A 17587-nucleotide genomic window follows, 5' to 3' on the forward strand; every position below is an offset into this window, starting at 1 on the left:
GTCCTTGGACTTCCCACAGGTCAGGCAACCCTGATTGCTCTTCGAGCTGATGAGGGAGAGGGACTTGATCGGGGGAGGGGGAGGGAAATGGGAGGTGGTGGCGGGAAGGAGGCAGAAATCCTTAATAAATAAACAAATTTAAAAAAATTGAAAAAAAATGTTGTCCTTTGACACCTGTACACACACTGTAGGATAAGTATGTGTGCACACCTAGGCACACACACAAACACAGACAGACGGACACACACCACAAACCTTTCAAGTCTCTGAGAAAGACAGCATTTCAATGTCTGTGTGCACCTCTGGTTTACACTTGTTCTGTGACATCACTGATCCCATGTTTAAAGTTTTTAGTGCTGCTGTAACAATTCATCAGATGCCGAGTGGTTCCAAATTTATTGTATGGAGACATGAAGGAGAAGTGGCAGACTGGGGTGGGGTGGGAGGGCAGAGAGAAGCTCCTACCAACAGGTACTGAGTTTCCCAGGTAGATGGCAAAAGACAATCTAAAGATGATTATGCCGATAGTCGTTAAATAAAGCAAGAGCTTTAGATTGCTTTCTTTAAACGGGTGAGTGGAGTGGTATGTGAATTGTGTATCCATAAATATTTTAGTTAGAGTACAAACTTATGCCCTCAGCTCTGGAGGTCAGAGTTGCTGTAGGACTGATCAAGGTCAAGGGGGACTGTGCTCCATCGGACGCTACAGGGAAGAGCCGTTTGCTGTACATCTTTAGTTCACCGGCCAACTGTATCCCTCAGCTCCTGGGGTCTTCCTTTCCTCAGCCTCCTCACTCTTCCTAGTGCCACATCTCTGGCTTTGACCTCCTGCCTCTTTCTTATCAGGATGTTTGGGATTAATTGGGGTCAGTTGGATGATTAGAGGTGTTCATCTCATGCCAAAATCTTCACTGTCACTGTATCTGCAGGTCAGTCTATAGAGCTGGACATCCTTTGCCCTTCATGGGGGAGGGGGGTAAGGTGAGGATTGATGTCTCTAGAAAATGTTGATGAAGAGCAATGAAGTGTGTGTGTGGGGGGGGAGTCAGTGTTTCAACAAGGCACACAGCACCGTTTGCAGTGGGGAAGTTTGCAGCCTAAGCAGACCTGTCAATTTAGACTTGTGATTTTTCGTAACAGATATGTGTAAGCATTCTTAAGGCCTGGCCTCTGTCCCCCTGAGCATATAGGAAATGACAGCGTGCTGACTTCATCTGAGTGCTGAGTTTATCAGTGTGTGCTGGCATCCTCCTTGTCTCCTCTCGCCAAGTAATTTGTACCATTCGAAAGGCGGCTATTGTTAAGGAAATGATTTAAAGATGATCTACATGTTGATGGTATGTAGCACCTACTGAAAAGATTTGTCAAATTCGCTGCTTTGCAGGGTTGCATGGGAGTCTGCAAAGATTCTTCCTGCAAAAGAATTTAAGTAGAACTGTCTTGCATCATTGGGGCGTGGAACCAGACTCTATGAAAGTGTTATTAAATCAACTGTGCGACTGTTGAGTAACACTGCCTTTTAGGCTTGAAAATATTAGGACTTTTGGAATAAGGAGAGCAACATGTAAGGGCATTCTCATCAAGAAAAAACAGTCACCCGATGAAACCCCTCTGATTTACAGTGTGGGTCTTTGAGGCAGACAGAATGATTTTCTTTGCAAGGGGTCATGAAAGCTATGAGCCGACTTGACCTGTGATGCCTAAGTCTTTCCTGGGATGGAGAGATTCTGGTGACTGTTTGGCAGTCAACTTCCAGGCATCCAGGCCAGTCCTCTGATGATCAATCTGCATCTTACCCCCATGCTGAGGGGCTCGCAGAGTCAGAGCAGACATAAACTCTCCTGGAAACAGACGCTATTCCTCTGAGTCCTGCTGGCAGAGCTGAGACCAGTGTGAAGGCTGGATCAAAATCTCACAGTTGGATCTGAGAGCCAGATGGCTTCCCAAGTAGGTCACAAGAATATCTTGTGTCTTGGTCTCTGGCTGCAGAATGTGTGAATAATGGGATCAAGTTTTTGAAAGAACCAGACCTCAAAATATTTCCGCATGTAGATAATTGCTGGCACAGATACCTGGCCTGATGAGTAACTCTCTAATTTTAAATTTCTTCACAGAAGGTTATTCCCAACGTGAGCAGCAGAAAGCAGAATCCACTTAGATTTAAGAACGAACTGATAGTAAGGAATGCTAAATATTGAAGCCACTGAAGAAGCCAGCCTTGGAGGAGCCAGAGACATCGTCTCTGGAGGTCTTTGATATAGTTAAGGTGTAGCAGTCCTTGAAGACAAAGGATGCTTATGATATGATGAATTTGCATGTCAGAATTGGTGAGCACTTTGAGAAACTCTTGTTCTTTCTATGGTTTGAACCTGAAACGCCTTTCAGACTCAGCCTTCAGGTGCTGGCTACTACCTCATAGGGCTAATTTTGAAGGCTGTGAAGCCGTTTGGACGTAGGGCCTAGCTGGTCGATGTGAGTCGCTAGGGGTGGTGACTCACCAGGTTGATACCCATGTTGTCATGTGGATAGCCTGTCACCGAGATGCTTTGTGTTGTCATATGGATAACCTCAGTCATTGAGATGCTTCCTCAAGCTTTCCTCACCGTGATAGACTGCAACCTCCTGAAGCCATGAACCAAGACAAACTTTTCTTTTCTCTCATTGCTTTTTTTTTTTAAATCAGTGTTGTGGTCACAGCAATGGACCAGCAGCTAATACAGCACTCCTTTGTGTCATGTATCTGTGGACCTAGTGATCACCTTGTCTCTCTGTTTCTGCTCTATGATGGCTGGTGACCACTTAGGCATGAGATTCAATTCTTTCTTGGTTTGAAGGAACACAAGAAAAGATGCATAACCATTCTAGACCAAGGACATGTAAGTTACCAGATAGTAAACCCTGCCAAGGATCAGGAAATGCAGGCATCCCTCAGGCTTCAGACTCCAGCACACATTTTTTTTTGTTTGTTTGTTTTTCTAGACAGGGTTTCTCTGTGGTTTTGGAGCCTGTCCTGGAACTACCTCTTGTAGACCAGGCTGGTCTTGAACTCACAGAGATCCACCTGCCTCTGCCTTCTGAGTGCTGGAATTAAAGGCGTGCGCCACCACCGCCCGGCACCAGCACACATTTCTTTAGGGCTGTTCCATCTTCCTTATGCTTAGGCTGCTGGGAACTGAGCTATACAGCTTATGAAAAGGTGTTTTCTGCTGCACATCTATTGGAAGGTTGGGCCAAGAACGAAAAGCCTATTGTTATTGATCTAGAAGCACACGAACCTACAGAGCTCTATTCAGGAAAAAGGAATCAGCCCTTCTGAGAAGAAATTCTACCAATTTGGTAATTGCCTTTCAGGAAAAGGATGATGATTGTGGCTGGGAGATTTGTTTGTTTCATTCTTAGGTGCCTATTGTCTCTGTCCTTGTCATACAGAACAGGCAGCTGATTGTCTCTGGGGATTCGTCGGACACTGGAAACTCCATGTGTCCTTTCATAACCAGTACCCACCCTAGAAGCCAGAGGGTAGTGCATGTATCTATAGATGACCTTTAGAAAACCTGAAAAGACATACTTATTTCTGAGGGTGATACAAGTCAGGCAGTAGATGGCTGAATCAGTAGACTAGGAAGGTATATAAATATATAAAAACAAAAGATGGAAGTTAGTGGCTCAATTTTTAAAAATTGCATATATGTGCAGAGGTTGCAGCAGGTGTGGTCCATGGAGCCAGATTACATCTTCAACTGGTAGTGGAACTTGATGCAATGCCAATCATCACATCAGCCCCCATGCAATGCTAGTCATTTAAGCATGAAAGACGCAAGAGCAAAGGAGCTATGGAGGCTTGCAGTGTGATGTTTCAGAAAGCGGCTGAGTCTAGCAACATGTAGGAAGGTCAGAGTCCCTGCATGGAAGTCCTGAGTAAGCTTTGGTTGACACTATGAGGATAAAGCCATTTCTGGCGCCCACACATGAATAAACAGGTATAAAAAAAATTTCTATTGTGAAGAGACTACTTTTTTGTTCCTGGCCACCCTTACCTGAATAATCACACAGAAACAATATTAATTATAACACTGCTTGGCCAATAGCGTAGGCATATTCCTGGCTAACTTGAATATCTTAAATTAACCCATTTCTGTTCATCTGTATCTCCACAAGGCTGAGGCCTACCAGGTAAGGCTCTGGCGTGTCTTTCTCCTTTGGCAGCTACATGACATCTCCTTGACCCTGCCTACTCTCTTTTTATATCTTTGTTTGGTTTTCCAGCCTAGTTCTATTGTGCCCTGCCATAGGCTGAAGCAGATTCTTTATTAATCAATAGTAATAAAACATATTTCGAGCATACAGAGGGGAATCCCACATCAGATACTGTAAATGCAGGGATAATCTTTCCTCTTTATTTCTGCTTTATAGATAGGTAGATGATAGAAATGTGGTGTACTGGTAAAGAAAGCTGAAAGCAACAGATGGAGTTAGCTTAGGAAATTCATCCTAGGAGACAGAGGGAGAGAGATAGGGCTACCTGTGGCCATTGGAGCCCAGATCATGTTGCAGAGAGTCTATGTTGCTGGGCTCTAGGAGCAAATTCTTCAAATGTTTGCCCTACTTCGTTTTAGATTTTCTGTAGTATCATCTTTCTTTGCTATTCCCCTAGTCCTCTGTTTTGATTTGGGACGATTTCAGGCCTTTGTATATTGAAAGTATGTGACCCTTCTCTTGATGTTGTAGGATCACAGTTAAGAGACTGCCCAAGTCTTGAACATGAATGTTATGAAGTCTTAGAACTTTAGACCATGGGGACTTTGGAAGTTAGATGTATTTTGTTTCATATGATAGCCATTATCATATATGGGCCAAAGATGGAGTATTATGGTATCGGTGTGAAGTGTTTCCCACAGGCTCATGTTTTTTGGCATCTTGTCTCCAGCTAGTGTGAAGTTTGGGGAAGTTGTATATCCTTAGGGGGAAGCGAGCGATCTAGATAGAAAACATAGCATACTGGAGCAGACCTTTTATAGCTTAATCCCCCTTCAGCAGTGGACCTAGGACCAGTTCCCAGCATCCACACGACAAAGGTTGTCTCACAACTGCCTGTAGGTCTAGTTTCAGGAGGAGCTGATGTCTTTTCCTGACTTCCACAGGGGCTTGCATGCATGTTGCTCACAATCATACACTCAGATCAGATACGTACATATACACATACACATAAAATACAGTCCACAAATCTTAAAAATATAACGTGCACAATTTAAAGATCGAATTTCACTTTATCCTGTTAACTCTGTACTGAAGGCGTTGATTGGGTACTGGAGAACTTATTAGTAGGTAAACAGTGTTGTACACCATTACATGCAAAATCAAAAGGCTAGATATTCTGTGTTCCTCACTATTATCTTGTGCCATTCCAGAGGGAACTGTCTCAGAACATAAGCTTTTCTCATACTTCTTGTGTTTCTGTGTGTCCCGACATTGCAGACATGCAATTCACATTCTAAAGTACCTTCCATTCTCTGTATTTCCAAGGTCATTAAACAGCATCATGTGTGGCTCGGGATTGTAGCCCTAGTCCACAACTCCACATACTGAGAAAAAAACAATTTTCCCTGAAGAGGTATTTAAACATAATTGCATTTTAATTTGATTATTCACAGTTTTCCCCAGGACACACACAATGATATCTTCTCTTTAAACATAGCTGACATTAATGATTGCATCTAATCCCTGAATTGTATTATAGTATTTTAAAACTTGTCACCATTACCTTCATAATAGCTTCATGCATATGGTCAATTTTATAAAAAAATGAAATGCAATATTCTGATTTCTTACAGGTCCTATAAATCTTCTACATTTTACTAAACTACTGAGTAGTTATATAGTGAAGAATATAAAATTAACATTATCATTATTGTTAATTATTTATACTCCTCAACTTTTATTAAGTCATTTATTATTAATACATCGAGCTCAGAAAAGTATTACCATTTTGGCAGGAGAGAAAAGAATAATTTCTAAGTGAATCATATGTTCAACACAATATTCAGAAATTTGATAGTTTGCTCCTATTTCTACAAAACTAGACTAAAATGATGGCCATCTGGGCAGTCACAAAACTTTCCACAGACATGATAATTATAAAGGTGTGAGCTGGTTTGTACAAGCAACACACTGAAACCACCGTAGTTCTTTGTAGACTTGTACTGCCATACTAATAAATAAACAAAGCATATTGTACAGGAACTCTGCCCTAAAGGCTTAGAAACTACACCACTCAGTCAACAAAATTTAGACATAAATAAGTATTGACAGTATAAAGGGATGGTTGGGTTGTGTTCTAGCTTATTGCTGTGAATCCACAGAGACTATGTGAAGTTGGATTCCTTTTCAAGATAAATCACTTGAAATATGAAGAGAGAAATCAGGACTGCATACACATGCACATTAAAGGCAAAGAGAGATGCGGAGAGAGACAAGAGGAGATTTAGGAAAGAAACAAAACAAAAAAAAGTAAAATAAGCTTTAGTTGATTTTGCTGGACCTTGGAGTCTACTTTAACCCACAACTGCAAACTATGGCCTTGAATGGGTTCAGCTCAGAGGGTCTGTTTTGAACAGGACTTCTTTGGCATAGTGAACTGTGCTGGTCACTCTGGATATTGACAGGCATATTCCTCAAAGGATGCAATGATACAAAAAAAAAAAACCCGACTTGTTCAGAGTTCAGTACCTTGCAATGAGGAGGGTGGGCTCACAGGACTCATTGGGCTGAAAATATGGAACCAATCATCCACACCTAGATGTCCCAGAGGAGGTTTTCAGAGCGTGATGGTGATGTGGTAGGTTGATTTCGGGAGTGATTTCAGAGCCATCCCTAAACCGGGAGTAGGACAAGATCATGTGGAGAAAAGCTCTCCAGCAAGGAAGTGGGAAACAACACAGAGAAGGCCAAACACGGCAAGGCTCAGGCAATCATCATGACCCCCAGAATATCTATGAACATGTTAGGTCATGTGATGTCAAGGGTTATATGTGAAATGTTCTGCACTGGCATTCATGTATTGGAGACTCAGTCCTCAGATGGAGGTGAAAACTTGATGAGGTGTGTTCTGGTGGCAGAGGTAGGGTACCAAGATGGAGCCTTTAACTGTATGTCTGTTCTCGGGTCCTCTCTTGTCTCAGTCCTCATACTCTGTGGGAAAATGCCATGTTCCAGCACATGTGCCAGATCCCATGCTTTGCTCCAGCCTCAAACAGACAAAGACTGTTCTCCATGGACGAAAACTCTGAAGCTGTGAGCCAGTGGAATAATTCTTTCCCCTTTCATGATTCACTCAGGCGTCTGCTGCAGTGGTAAGAAGTCCGACCAAGACACATGGCAAAGGGGAATAAGGTTGAAGATGGTGCAAGGTGTCCAATCAGCTGACCTAAAGTAGAGGAATTTCCGTGAGTAAGTTAGGTGGGCCCCAGATAACCACAGAAGTCCTCCAACATATGAGAGGGGGACAGAACAGGAGTTTGAGGGGCAATGCAAGGCCTCATCCTGTGGAATCTCCCTTGAAGATGGAGAAAGAGTCAGACTCATGAAATCTAAGTAACACCAGGAGTTAAAGGAAGAAAGTAGACAGATCTTCGCCCAGAGCCTCCAGCTGCCCAGTTCCATGATATTGAGACACTGAAACTGTTGGATACAAATCCTCAACAACTTATGATGATAACCTCATGTCATTTAAAAATTTACCAGTTTGTTGTGGGCTTGTCATAGTGGCTCTATTCCTGTTCCCTCTGCTGTTATAAAAATGCCTGGATAAAAGGAAGTAAGTGGGGGAGAAGGATGATTTTGGCTCACTGTTTGAGGAGATACAGTCCATCATAGGAGGGAAGAGTGTTTGCAAGAGTGGCTTGCAACTGTGGTAGTAGGTGTTTGCTCACATCTAGAGAGGTCATGAAGCAAAGATGGGACAGAGCTCTAAACCTCAAAACCAGCCTTCAGAGACCAACTTTTTTAGGCAGAGCTCCACCTCTCAAAGTATCTGCAAATCTCCCCAAACACCATCACCAACTGGGGACCAAATGGTCAAATATGTGATCTTTGGGGGACATTCCACATCCAAACCATAACAGCAATGGAGAACTAACACAAACAGAGAGAGCACCGAATGGCACAAAGGAACAGCGAGGGATATGGATGAGAAGGAGGTGAAAGAGAAAAGAGAGAGAGTCAGGGTGAGGGCAAAGAGCAGTTAGAATGCATTATATACTTGCACGCAGCTGTCAAATAACAAATTTAATTTCAAAATGCAAAATAAAGAAGCATTCCTCTCATCTGAACAACAGGTGAATTCCTGTTCCCAATAACTCTGATACATTTACAGGGCACTGTGAAATCCCAGTGGGATTTCACCAAATTGGGCATTTGACCAGTTTTGTTGGTTTATTTTTGGATCCAGGCTGATCATTCTTTCTCATTCTTCTGGGTTCTGGGATTACAGGGCTTTGCTGTCTTACCTGGCTACACCATTTGTTGGTACTGGGGACATCTCTTCCTCATTCTTGGCTGACCAGTTACCCACTTCTTTGATGTAACAGTTATGAAATCCGTATTCTCCAACAATGTATGGATCTGTTGTTTTTATGTTTTCATGATACCTGGAAATCGTGTTTCTTTTCAAGATCTGCTCTTTGTCTCTGGTTGGTGGACCATGTCACAGAGCTTGGTGTCTTTCCTAGAAGGCTAACCTTCTAGGAAATCAGATATAGATACTGAGAAGGTAAGACTCTCTCCTGGAATGAGACAGCACAGGCTAACCTGGAGCTGCTGGGGAGTCTCTGTAAAGGAAGAACATGCTGGAGAAGATAGCAGAGTCCACTCAAGCAGAGAAAGACTGAGTTGTCATCTGATCCCTAGATAAGGCCTTAGGACTTGACAGTTGGTGAGTCAGCTTCCTTTTCCTAGCTTAATCCAGCTTGTGTTTGGCTTCTATCATTTGCAAGCAAGAGAATTTTTGCCAATACAGCATTTTCACCTGTGGCTCTTTGTAATTCTTCCTCTGGGCACCTGGCATGTTCTCCTCTTTGTCAGGCCAATGCTTGTATAGTTTTCTAGAGCTGCTTAGCAGTAGATTATAAACCAGTGGCTTAAAACAGAGCAATTTACTTTCTCTTGGTTTTGGAGGCTTGAGATTGACAGACACAGTCTCTCTAATTCCTCCAAGGGAGAATCTCTTGGCTGCCTTTATCTTGGTACTAGTCTTGCTGGCAGCCTCTGTCATTGACTGGCCTATAGACACCTTACTTCTTCAATCTCTGCCTCTGTCTTCACAGGGTACCCCCTCTGTGCCTGTTTATAACACCTTTCCACTATATCTTTATGATATTACAAAGCATTTTCTGCTCCACATGTTGGTGTCCAGCTTCCCCTGAGCTTCGAAGATGCTAGTCATTGGCTGAAAGTCTAACTCAGTAGACAATGCCCTCACTGTAATTTGTGTCTTAACTACACCTATGAAGGTATTGTTTTTAGATGATGTGAACTCACAGAAACATGCTGTGACCAGCACAGATCCCAGAAACCTGACTAGGGTCATTGAGGAAATAAAAAAAAAAAAGATAGACACACAGATGCACATACCGAAAAGCTGGCATCAGGCAGTGTGCGTTCTCTCTGATGGAGTAGCACCTACTACTACTGCTCCACTCCTGAACCTCAGAGTGTTTATTACATACAGCACAGGAGAAGGGATCAACAGCCTCATAAGCAGTCTCTATAGGTGAGCAGTCTTTAGCTGTAAATATCCAGGAGAAGGAAGCTGTAGTTGTTGGCTTTTGTAAATAGTGATCAATCATTCTTACTTTGATCCCCAAGGAAAGCTTTGCCATCTGTCGAAGCCTTGGCAGGGGGAGGCTTTGCCTCTCCCATGGAGCTGAGGCATTAGAGTCCTTGACATAACTGTGCCCAGGTCAACAATAACATCAACTCAGGACTTCTGCTCCCTATGATAGCCAGCTGTTAGAATTTGAACAACCTCCCCTTTTCTTAACGAGAGACGAAATTTATCTCACTGTGCTATTATACATTGTCCATCAAGTTCCATAATGTCAAACAGAATGAAACTAGCCACGCCATTGAGCCTCTAGGCATCCCTCATTGTTTGAATTACTGTTTTCTGAACCAATCGGATGATGACAGTGTGTATAATGCATTTAGAGCAGTGGTTCTCGACCTTTCTAATGCTGAGACCCTTTGATACAGTTCCACATGTCATGGTGGCCTCCAAACTCAAAATTATTTCATTGCCATTGTATAGCCTTAATTTTGCTCCTGAGCAGTGTCTCAGTTCTAAGATCATCAGAAATACATGTTTTCTGATGGTTGTGACCCACAGGTTGAGAACCACATCTTCCAATATCAGCCCACTTTTTTTCCAGACAGTTCTCACCTCTCTTGTATTGAATTGAGACGTAATGATAAGGAAGTGCCTTGGTCTGTGGAGGTACAGAGTGCCGAACCCCTCATAAGCCCTCCAGGGTTTGAAGGCAGCAACCATGTGCTTTCTCTCCTTTTCCTTAGGCTTCCAAAGTCAGAGTTGTCAACAGAAGCAGTTTCTTGACTGGTTTCCTCAGGCCAGGCCTCCTTCCCCCCACCATCAAGGTTTTGTCTCTCAGGAAGCATCGTATGTTATCATAGTTTTCAGAACGAATGGGACCAGAGTGGGAACAAAGCCCTGTGGGTATTGTTTGGTAAAACCTGAGGTCGGACGGTATCTCCATTTTCTGCAATCAGAGAAAATTGCTGGCTATTCCACTCTCAGGGCCAGCCTTTCTCCTGTAAACTCCATACCCATCTCAGCTTCGGCTTCTTTTTTCCTGGCTTCAGTTTTGTTGCAGGGATCGATTGCTTCATTCAATGCTAACCCTCTGAGCATGCTCTGTCTCTTTCTCAGGCTGGAGCATATCGTACCTAAAACATAGCAAGCCCACCCACCTCTGCTACCAAGGAGGCTGAATCTACTTGAATAAGAAAGATAGGAATAAATGACAGCAGAAGGATGGAGGGACAAAAAGGAGTATGTATTGCATTGCAAGGAGGTAATAGATTAAAGAAAGAAGACATAGATATTAAGTGGATGAATTTATTAAGTCATGCTATGATTGCCAAATTTAGTGCCAGTGGCTCTTCTATGTGATAAAGACATTTTAATGAGCCCCCATCACAACAACAAGAATGTGCCTTTCTTTTTTGGAGATTGCAAAATCAAACCCAGACAACAAGAGAGCATGCAAATCGCCTTTATCTGAAACAGGGCCAGCAAGCAGCGACTTGCTGCCTGCATCTGGGTGTTGAAGACTCAGTGTGGATGTGTGGAAAGACATCAAGCTGGAAAGATATTTAAGATGCTCAGACCATTGAGATAAGTCAAGGGGCATGTGTGGATAAGGGGGATAGGACTGAAGGCTGATATGTCTGCCATCAAGATGGTAGGGAGATAAGGAAGGAAGAAGAAGGGAGCCCCAAGAGGAGTGTGCTGTGAAAACCATCCAAGACAAAGCAGTAACTGCCGAGAGCCGCAGGAGTATGGGAGTTTTGTTTTGCTTGTAGATTGGTATCATCTCAGTGTGTTCTGCTGATGGAAAACAAACAAAGAAGTGATGAGACAGGGAAAGGGAAGGCTTCCCACAGTGCCATCCTACAGGGAGGGGGGATGGGCTCTGGAACTCGGGTAGCTGGTTACAGACTGACACACAGGGGTAAACAGTTGATGCGTCTTTATGTGGAAGAGGGCACACATTGAGCATGGAGAATGAGTGTGTTAAATTTGAACGACTGAGTGGGTCTTCCTTGCTGGTTTATATTTCCTACTCAAGGAGAGGGAAAGTGAGAAGCAGACATTTAGAAGATGTTACAAGTACATGTTGGGATTTACTTAGACCCCCAGGGTCCTCTTCAGCCTTGTGGTCATGAAGAAAATAGAGACTAGTTACTATTCTTGCTTCATTTTTATGGCAAAAATTCTATCTTGAGTGAAACTGGGCTTTAGGTTTTGCCAAGAAGATGAAGAAGGCAACAGGGAGCCAAGGGTGCATGCACGGATGTGACCATGACGGAACTGGGATCCCAAGAAAGGTCGAGGTAAGTGAGAAGTGCAGGGTGTCAGGGACAGTGAAAGGTGATGGGATCATGGTTTGGATCCCGTATGAAGGAGCATCATTAAGGACAGGACAGGAAGCATGGCACTGTTTAGAAAACAGGTTATCAAGCTGAGCTTCACAGAGGATTGTGTTAAGCCACAGGCACAGCTGTAGAGTTCTGATGCTTTAGAATAATGAGGGGCAAGGGGACTAGAGTGGTATCTGGATATGACAGAAAAGAGGAAATTGTCAATGGAAGCTTCTTCATGGGACCCACATCTGAGGGGCTTCTCAATGGGACCCACATTTGAGGAGCTTCTCAATGGGACCCATATCTAAGGAACTTCTCAGGGGCATTTACATCTGAAGAAATTCTCAATGAGATCCTTGTCTGAGGAACTTCTCAAAGGGATCCTCATCTGAGGAGCTTCTTTTTTTTTTTTTTTAAAAAAAGATTTATTTATTATGTATACAGTATTGTGTCTGCCTGCAGGCCACCATGTGGTTGCTGGGAACTGAACTCAGGACCTTTGGAAGAGCAGGCAATGCTCTTAACTGCTGAGCCATCTCTCCAGCCCCTCTGAGGAGCTTCTTAATAGGACCCATGTTTGAGGAACTTCTCAATGGGACCCAGGTTTGAGAAACTTCTCAATGGGACCAATGTCTGAGGAACTTCTCAATACAGCTCACATCTGAGGTTGATTTTAGTGAAAACTTTGTTATGTATACTTGACCTTGAGGCTTTAATGAGCCTTGCTACTTGTCTAAAACACACACTTGAAATTATAAGTTCTCTTTTTACTTTGTCTTTTTAAAAATTTTACCAATCAAATTACTTTATTTTTAGTTAACACTTTATTTTACATTTTAGATTATTTATTGATTACATGTATTCATACATGTGTATACCTATGTGTGTGTGCATGTGTGTGGAAGCCTTATGTTTTGAGTGAAGGTCTGTGGTAGTTTGAATGTAATTGGTCCCCATAATCTCATAGGGAGTGGCACTATTAGAACGTGTGACTGTGTTGGAGTGGGTATGGCCTTGTTGGAGGAAGCATGTCACTGTGGAGGCTAGCTTTGAGATTTCCTATATTCAAGATATCACCCAGTGTCTGTGAAATGTAGGACTCAGTTATTATCCCAGTGTTGTTATCCACCATGCCTGTATGCCACCATGCATTATTATGGTTGAACCTCTGAAATTGTAAACAAACTCCACAATTAAATGTTTTCTTTGCAAGAGTTGCCATAGTCATGATGTCGCGTCACAACAAGGAAAACCCTAACTAAGACAAGGACTCTTCACTGGGTCTGAAGCTCCCCAATTTGTTCATGCGGGCCGGTGAGCAAGCCCAAAGTTTCCACCTGTCTTGCTTCACCAGTGTTGAGATTACAGGCATGCTGCTCTGCCTGGCTTTTTAAGTAGTGGATGCTGTGGGTCAAATTTAATTCTTTGTACTTTGGCAGCAAGCTCTTTGTTGACTGATACATCCCCCAGGCTCATGTCTTAGATCTTCTTCAGGTCTTTTATTCTGTTTGCTGTGTGTTCTAACATTCATTGCTGTCTAAGGTAAACATCTTTATCTGTCACATGTGGGCATTAGCATTTTAGTGTTATATGTTTATTATGGAGAAGCTGTCTCCCCCACATCCCTCTCAAATCCATCATATTTTCCTCTTTAATTATCTATCTATTTATCTATCTATCCATCTGAATCAGTTTCTCACATACTTATATGTCAAGGTGTTGGGAGGGCAACGGTCTTATATTCATAGATAGCACTAGGGAATCCAGAAATATTAAACACAGAGGGTTGTCTTTTCAAAGGAAAAGATGTATAACCTGTTTCCTTCCCAGAAGGCTTGGAAAGGAGGTAGATAATTAAAGCACGATTAATAGAAACTCAGGGTCAGAAATTAGGGTCCAACGTGAAGACCTAAAAAGTAAAACATCCAGCCACTGGCTCTTACCTCAAACTCAGTCTGAAATGACCATCCTGCCTCTCGGAATCTCAGAATGAGATTGTGTCTGAGAGCTGTCTCCCTTCCCCATCCCACATCTTATATTTCTCTCTAGGGTTGGGATTAAAGACATGTACCACTGGGATTAAAAGCATGAACCACCCAATTTCTATGGCAAATAGGGTGACTACTGGGATTAAAGGTGTGTGCTACCATAATCTGGTCTGTAAGGCTGACCAGTGGGACTGTTTTACTCTCAGGTCTTCAAGCAGTCTTTATTTATTAAAATACAAGCGAAATGCCACTACTGATAGTAGCCTAGGAACCCCTGTGCTACCTGTAGCTAGAGCCAGGTCATACCTGGCACCTCCAAGCTCCTGCAACTAGTACCAGAGATAGTAAGAGTCTAGATGACTTTTTCACTATTTGCTTGGCCTGGAGCTCCCCCAAGCACCCACAACCAGGACTGGAGTTGGATGCTAGCCCAGATGACCTCTATACTTCTATATGATCAAGACTACACCAAATCCTTTCCTAAGTCCTTAGGATGACATATGTAACCTATCTATAGAGCCCCTCTTCAATGAAGAAGTGGCATGTATTTTTAGAAGACTTTTGATGTAATTATGGGTTATTGTACACTAGGGATTATGTTATACCAGGAAAACTTTGTTTCCAAATTGTACTGTACTTAAATATACCTACAATAAACTACCCAGACTCCAAAAGTTTGAAGTAACACCAGCTACAGATTCATGTTGAACAGGATTTCCTTCTTGTCTCATGTGAATCATGGAGTTGCAGGGACTCCTCATTTAGGGCTGGTAACTTCGGCTTGGGTAATCTACCAGGGAGTTAATCCCTGGAGAAGACTAATTCTTCCTCTCTTAGCCTGTTGTTTTTCAGTCAGGGTTGGAGCTTTGTGAAATTCTGCCTATTCATATTGGCATGTCAACTGATGGTGTCATTATGAGGGTCTATTGAGAAGACTATATTGTTGAGATTTTTTTTTTAAGACAAGATTTCTCTGTAGCTTTGGAGCCTGTTCTGGAACTAGCTCTTGTAGACCAGGCTGGCCTCGAATTTACCGAGATCGTCCTGCCTCTGCCTCTCGGGTGCTGGGATTAAAGATGTGCACCACCACTGTCTAACAATTGTTGAGATTTAATGGATACAACTTCTTGGTCCCTTGGATCTTATATGTTTTTTTTTTGTTTGTTTGTTTTTGTTTTTGCTACCTCCTCCATGTTGCTCCCCCAGCCTTAGATATACATATTATTTTATAAGCTTATTGGAACACACACACACACACACACACACACACACACACACACACACACACATACAGTTTAAATGGAGCTTTACTACATGAGGTGATAAACGTTCCCTGTACTAAGAGCCATAGAGACTATCTAACAAAAACTGCAGTGTCAGGCATGGGAACCCTTTTTTCAAGTTGTTGATCAGGGTCATCTAAGAGACTCCCAAAATATTAGCCTAGTGTCACTGCAGTTGGTTAACTCCCAGAGGTGAGAGGTAAAGCCCTGTTGCTGAAGACACCAGACACCTTCCACACAGGACTGAGAGGATCAAGGTGGAACTGACCTGGAAGTCTCCTCTCTGAGCCTAGCTTCCATAGTATGGAAGATGCTATGGAAGGGAGAAGCAGGGGAAGCAGTCAGCAGCTCTATTATATAAACACTAGTGACCACAACAAGGGCTGACTCCACAAGATATCTCAATGGTTTAGTTTTATATTGGGTGACAGTTTTATATTGGGGTACCCAATAGCCATCTAACTGGACTTAAGGCCTACTGAATTGGAATAGTTATCATAATCTAAGACAACTTTGAGTATTATTTTACATGACGACTGCTTCTTTAAATAAAACACAAAGTGCCATTTAAAGTACTTCTTAAGGTGGCTATCACAAATGTTAAAAAATAATGTGCTTTAATAGAGAAATGTTGAATTTTTTATAAAACTTGGAATCATACATTTTTCAGAGTTGAAAGTGCTAATGATGTTCGACGGATTGGTACTGTCTCTCTCTGCCCCATTTCTCCTTTTTTCTCTCTCTGTATCAAAGTCTCCCAATGGCTACTCCAGTCTTCTCTGAGGAGTACTTAACTAATATCAAAATTCAAGTTTGTTTTTTACTGTGTTCTGTCAGAAAATGGAGAACTATGTTTCACAGAACTCTCTGCTAAGTAACTGCAGAGAAGAGATGGAGTAATTGTTTAACTGAGTAGGATAATCTAGTTCAGAGAACTTGAAAGAACATTATTATTGATTAAAGTGAGTAAAGACGGGGTAAGATTCAATAAATATCCATTTATAACCAATTACTCGTGGGCTTTAATTTAATTTGACTCTTTGCTTGAAGCTAGACTTTATCCTAACCTAATGGATAGATACTTTACTCATGAAACTTTTAATTGCCTAGTAGTTTTCTTGAAGCCAACCAAGCTCATGTTACTTTGCCTCTCATCATAATCCTTGGATAAAAAAAAGGCAGATGTAATTGGTTGTGTATTTTGGATGAAGAGGAGAGATGTTGGGAATTGGTGGGCTTCCTTTAAGACTTATGTTGTAAGCTTAATCAAGCACAGACCTTGTGACACAGACGGTCATGGCCAAGAGTTGGTTGTCACGGAGCTCAGAGAATGGACTTACAGTGTGGTGGGTTATGTGACATTTCTTGGTTTAGTCAGCATTAACGTAACTTAACGCAGAGGAAAATATCAATTAAAACACAATCCATTCAGCTAAGTGTTCTTTCCTCTGCGTAAGAAAGAAAACAATAAGCTGAAATACCCTGATTCTATGTGCTCATTTCCCCACTAAAATAAAGAACATGCTTCAATGAAGCAATGCTTTCTTATTGTTATTAGCTTATATAATGTGCTATTGTCCTCTCCCAAGCAGGCACTTTATGAGTCATCGTTTGCAAACCCACTAAGATAGTAGCATAATTTTATTTCCTTCCATGAGTCTACAATATCACACATAAAGAAGGACTTATTTATTAATCGCCATTTTGAATTTCTTATATTCAAATCACTGTTTGGGTGTTTTTAAAGTCTGGGATACATCTTATCATAAGATCAATAAATGTCTCTCAATAGCCATGCATTGATGGCTGTTCTCCCTCCCTCATCTGTTGGACACTGGAATAAACAGATAAGATGTTGACATAGGGAATCTTACATTATGCAGGCCTGAGTCTCAATGCAGGTGATGGTTCCGGGAGCTACAGTTTTAGTAGTCACAAAAGGAGGGGAGTTCTGCAGGCATTCATCCACTAAGTAGAGATCAGGCACATTGTACACTACAGCATTGTGCACAGGCCAGCCGTCATGTCTGTGAAGAACTGTCCCATCTAAACGCCGACAGTGCTGAGGCTGAGAAACACTGGCCTGATGGGAGGGTGTTGTTCGTACCTGAAGTTTAATGGTGTCAGCACTTGGCCACAGCTGTAGTGTCCTGTGATCTC

This window comes from Microtus ochrogaster, unplaced genomic scaffold, assembly GCF_000317375.1.
Source record: "Microtus ochrogaster isolate Prairie Vole_2 unplaced genomic scaffold, MicOch1.0 UNK7, whole genome shotgun sequence".
Lineage (NCBI taxonomy): Eukaryota > Metazoa > Chordata > Mammalia > Rodentia > Cricetidae > Microtus > Microtus ochrogaster.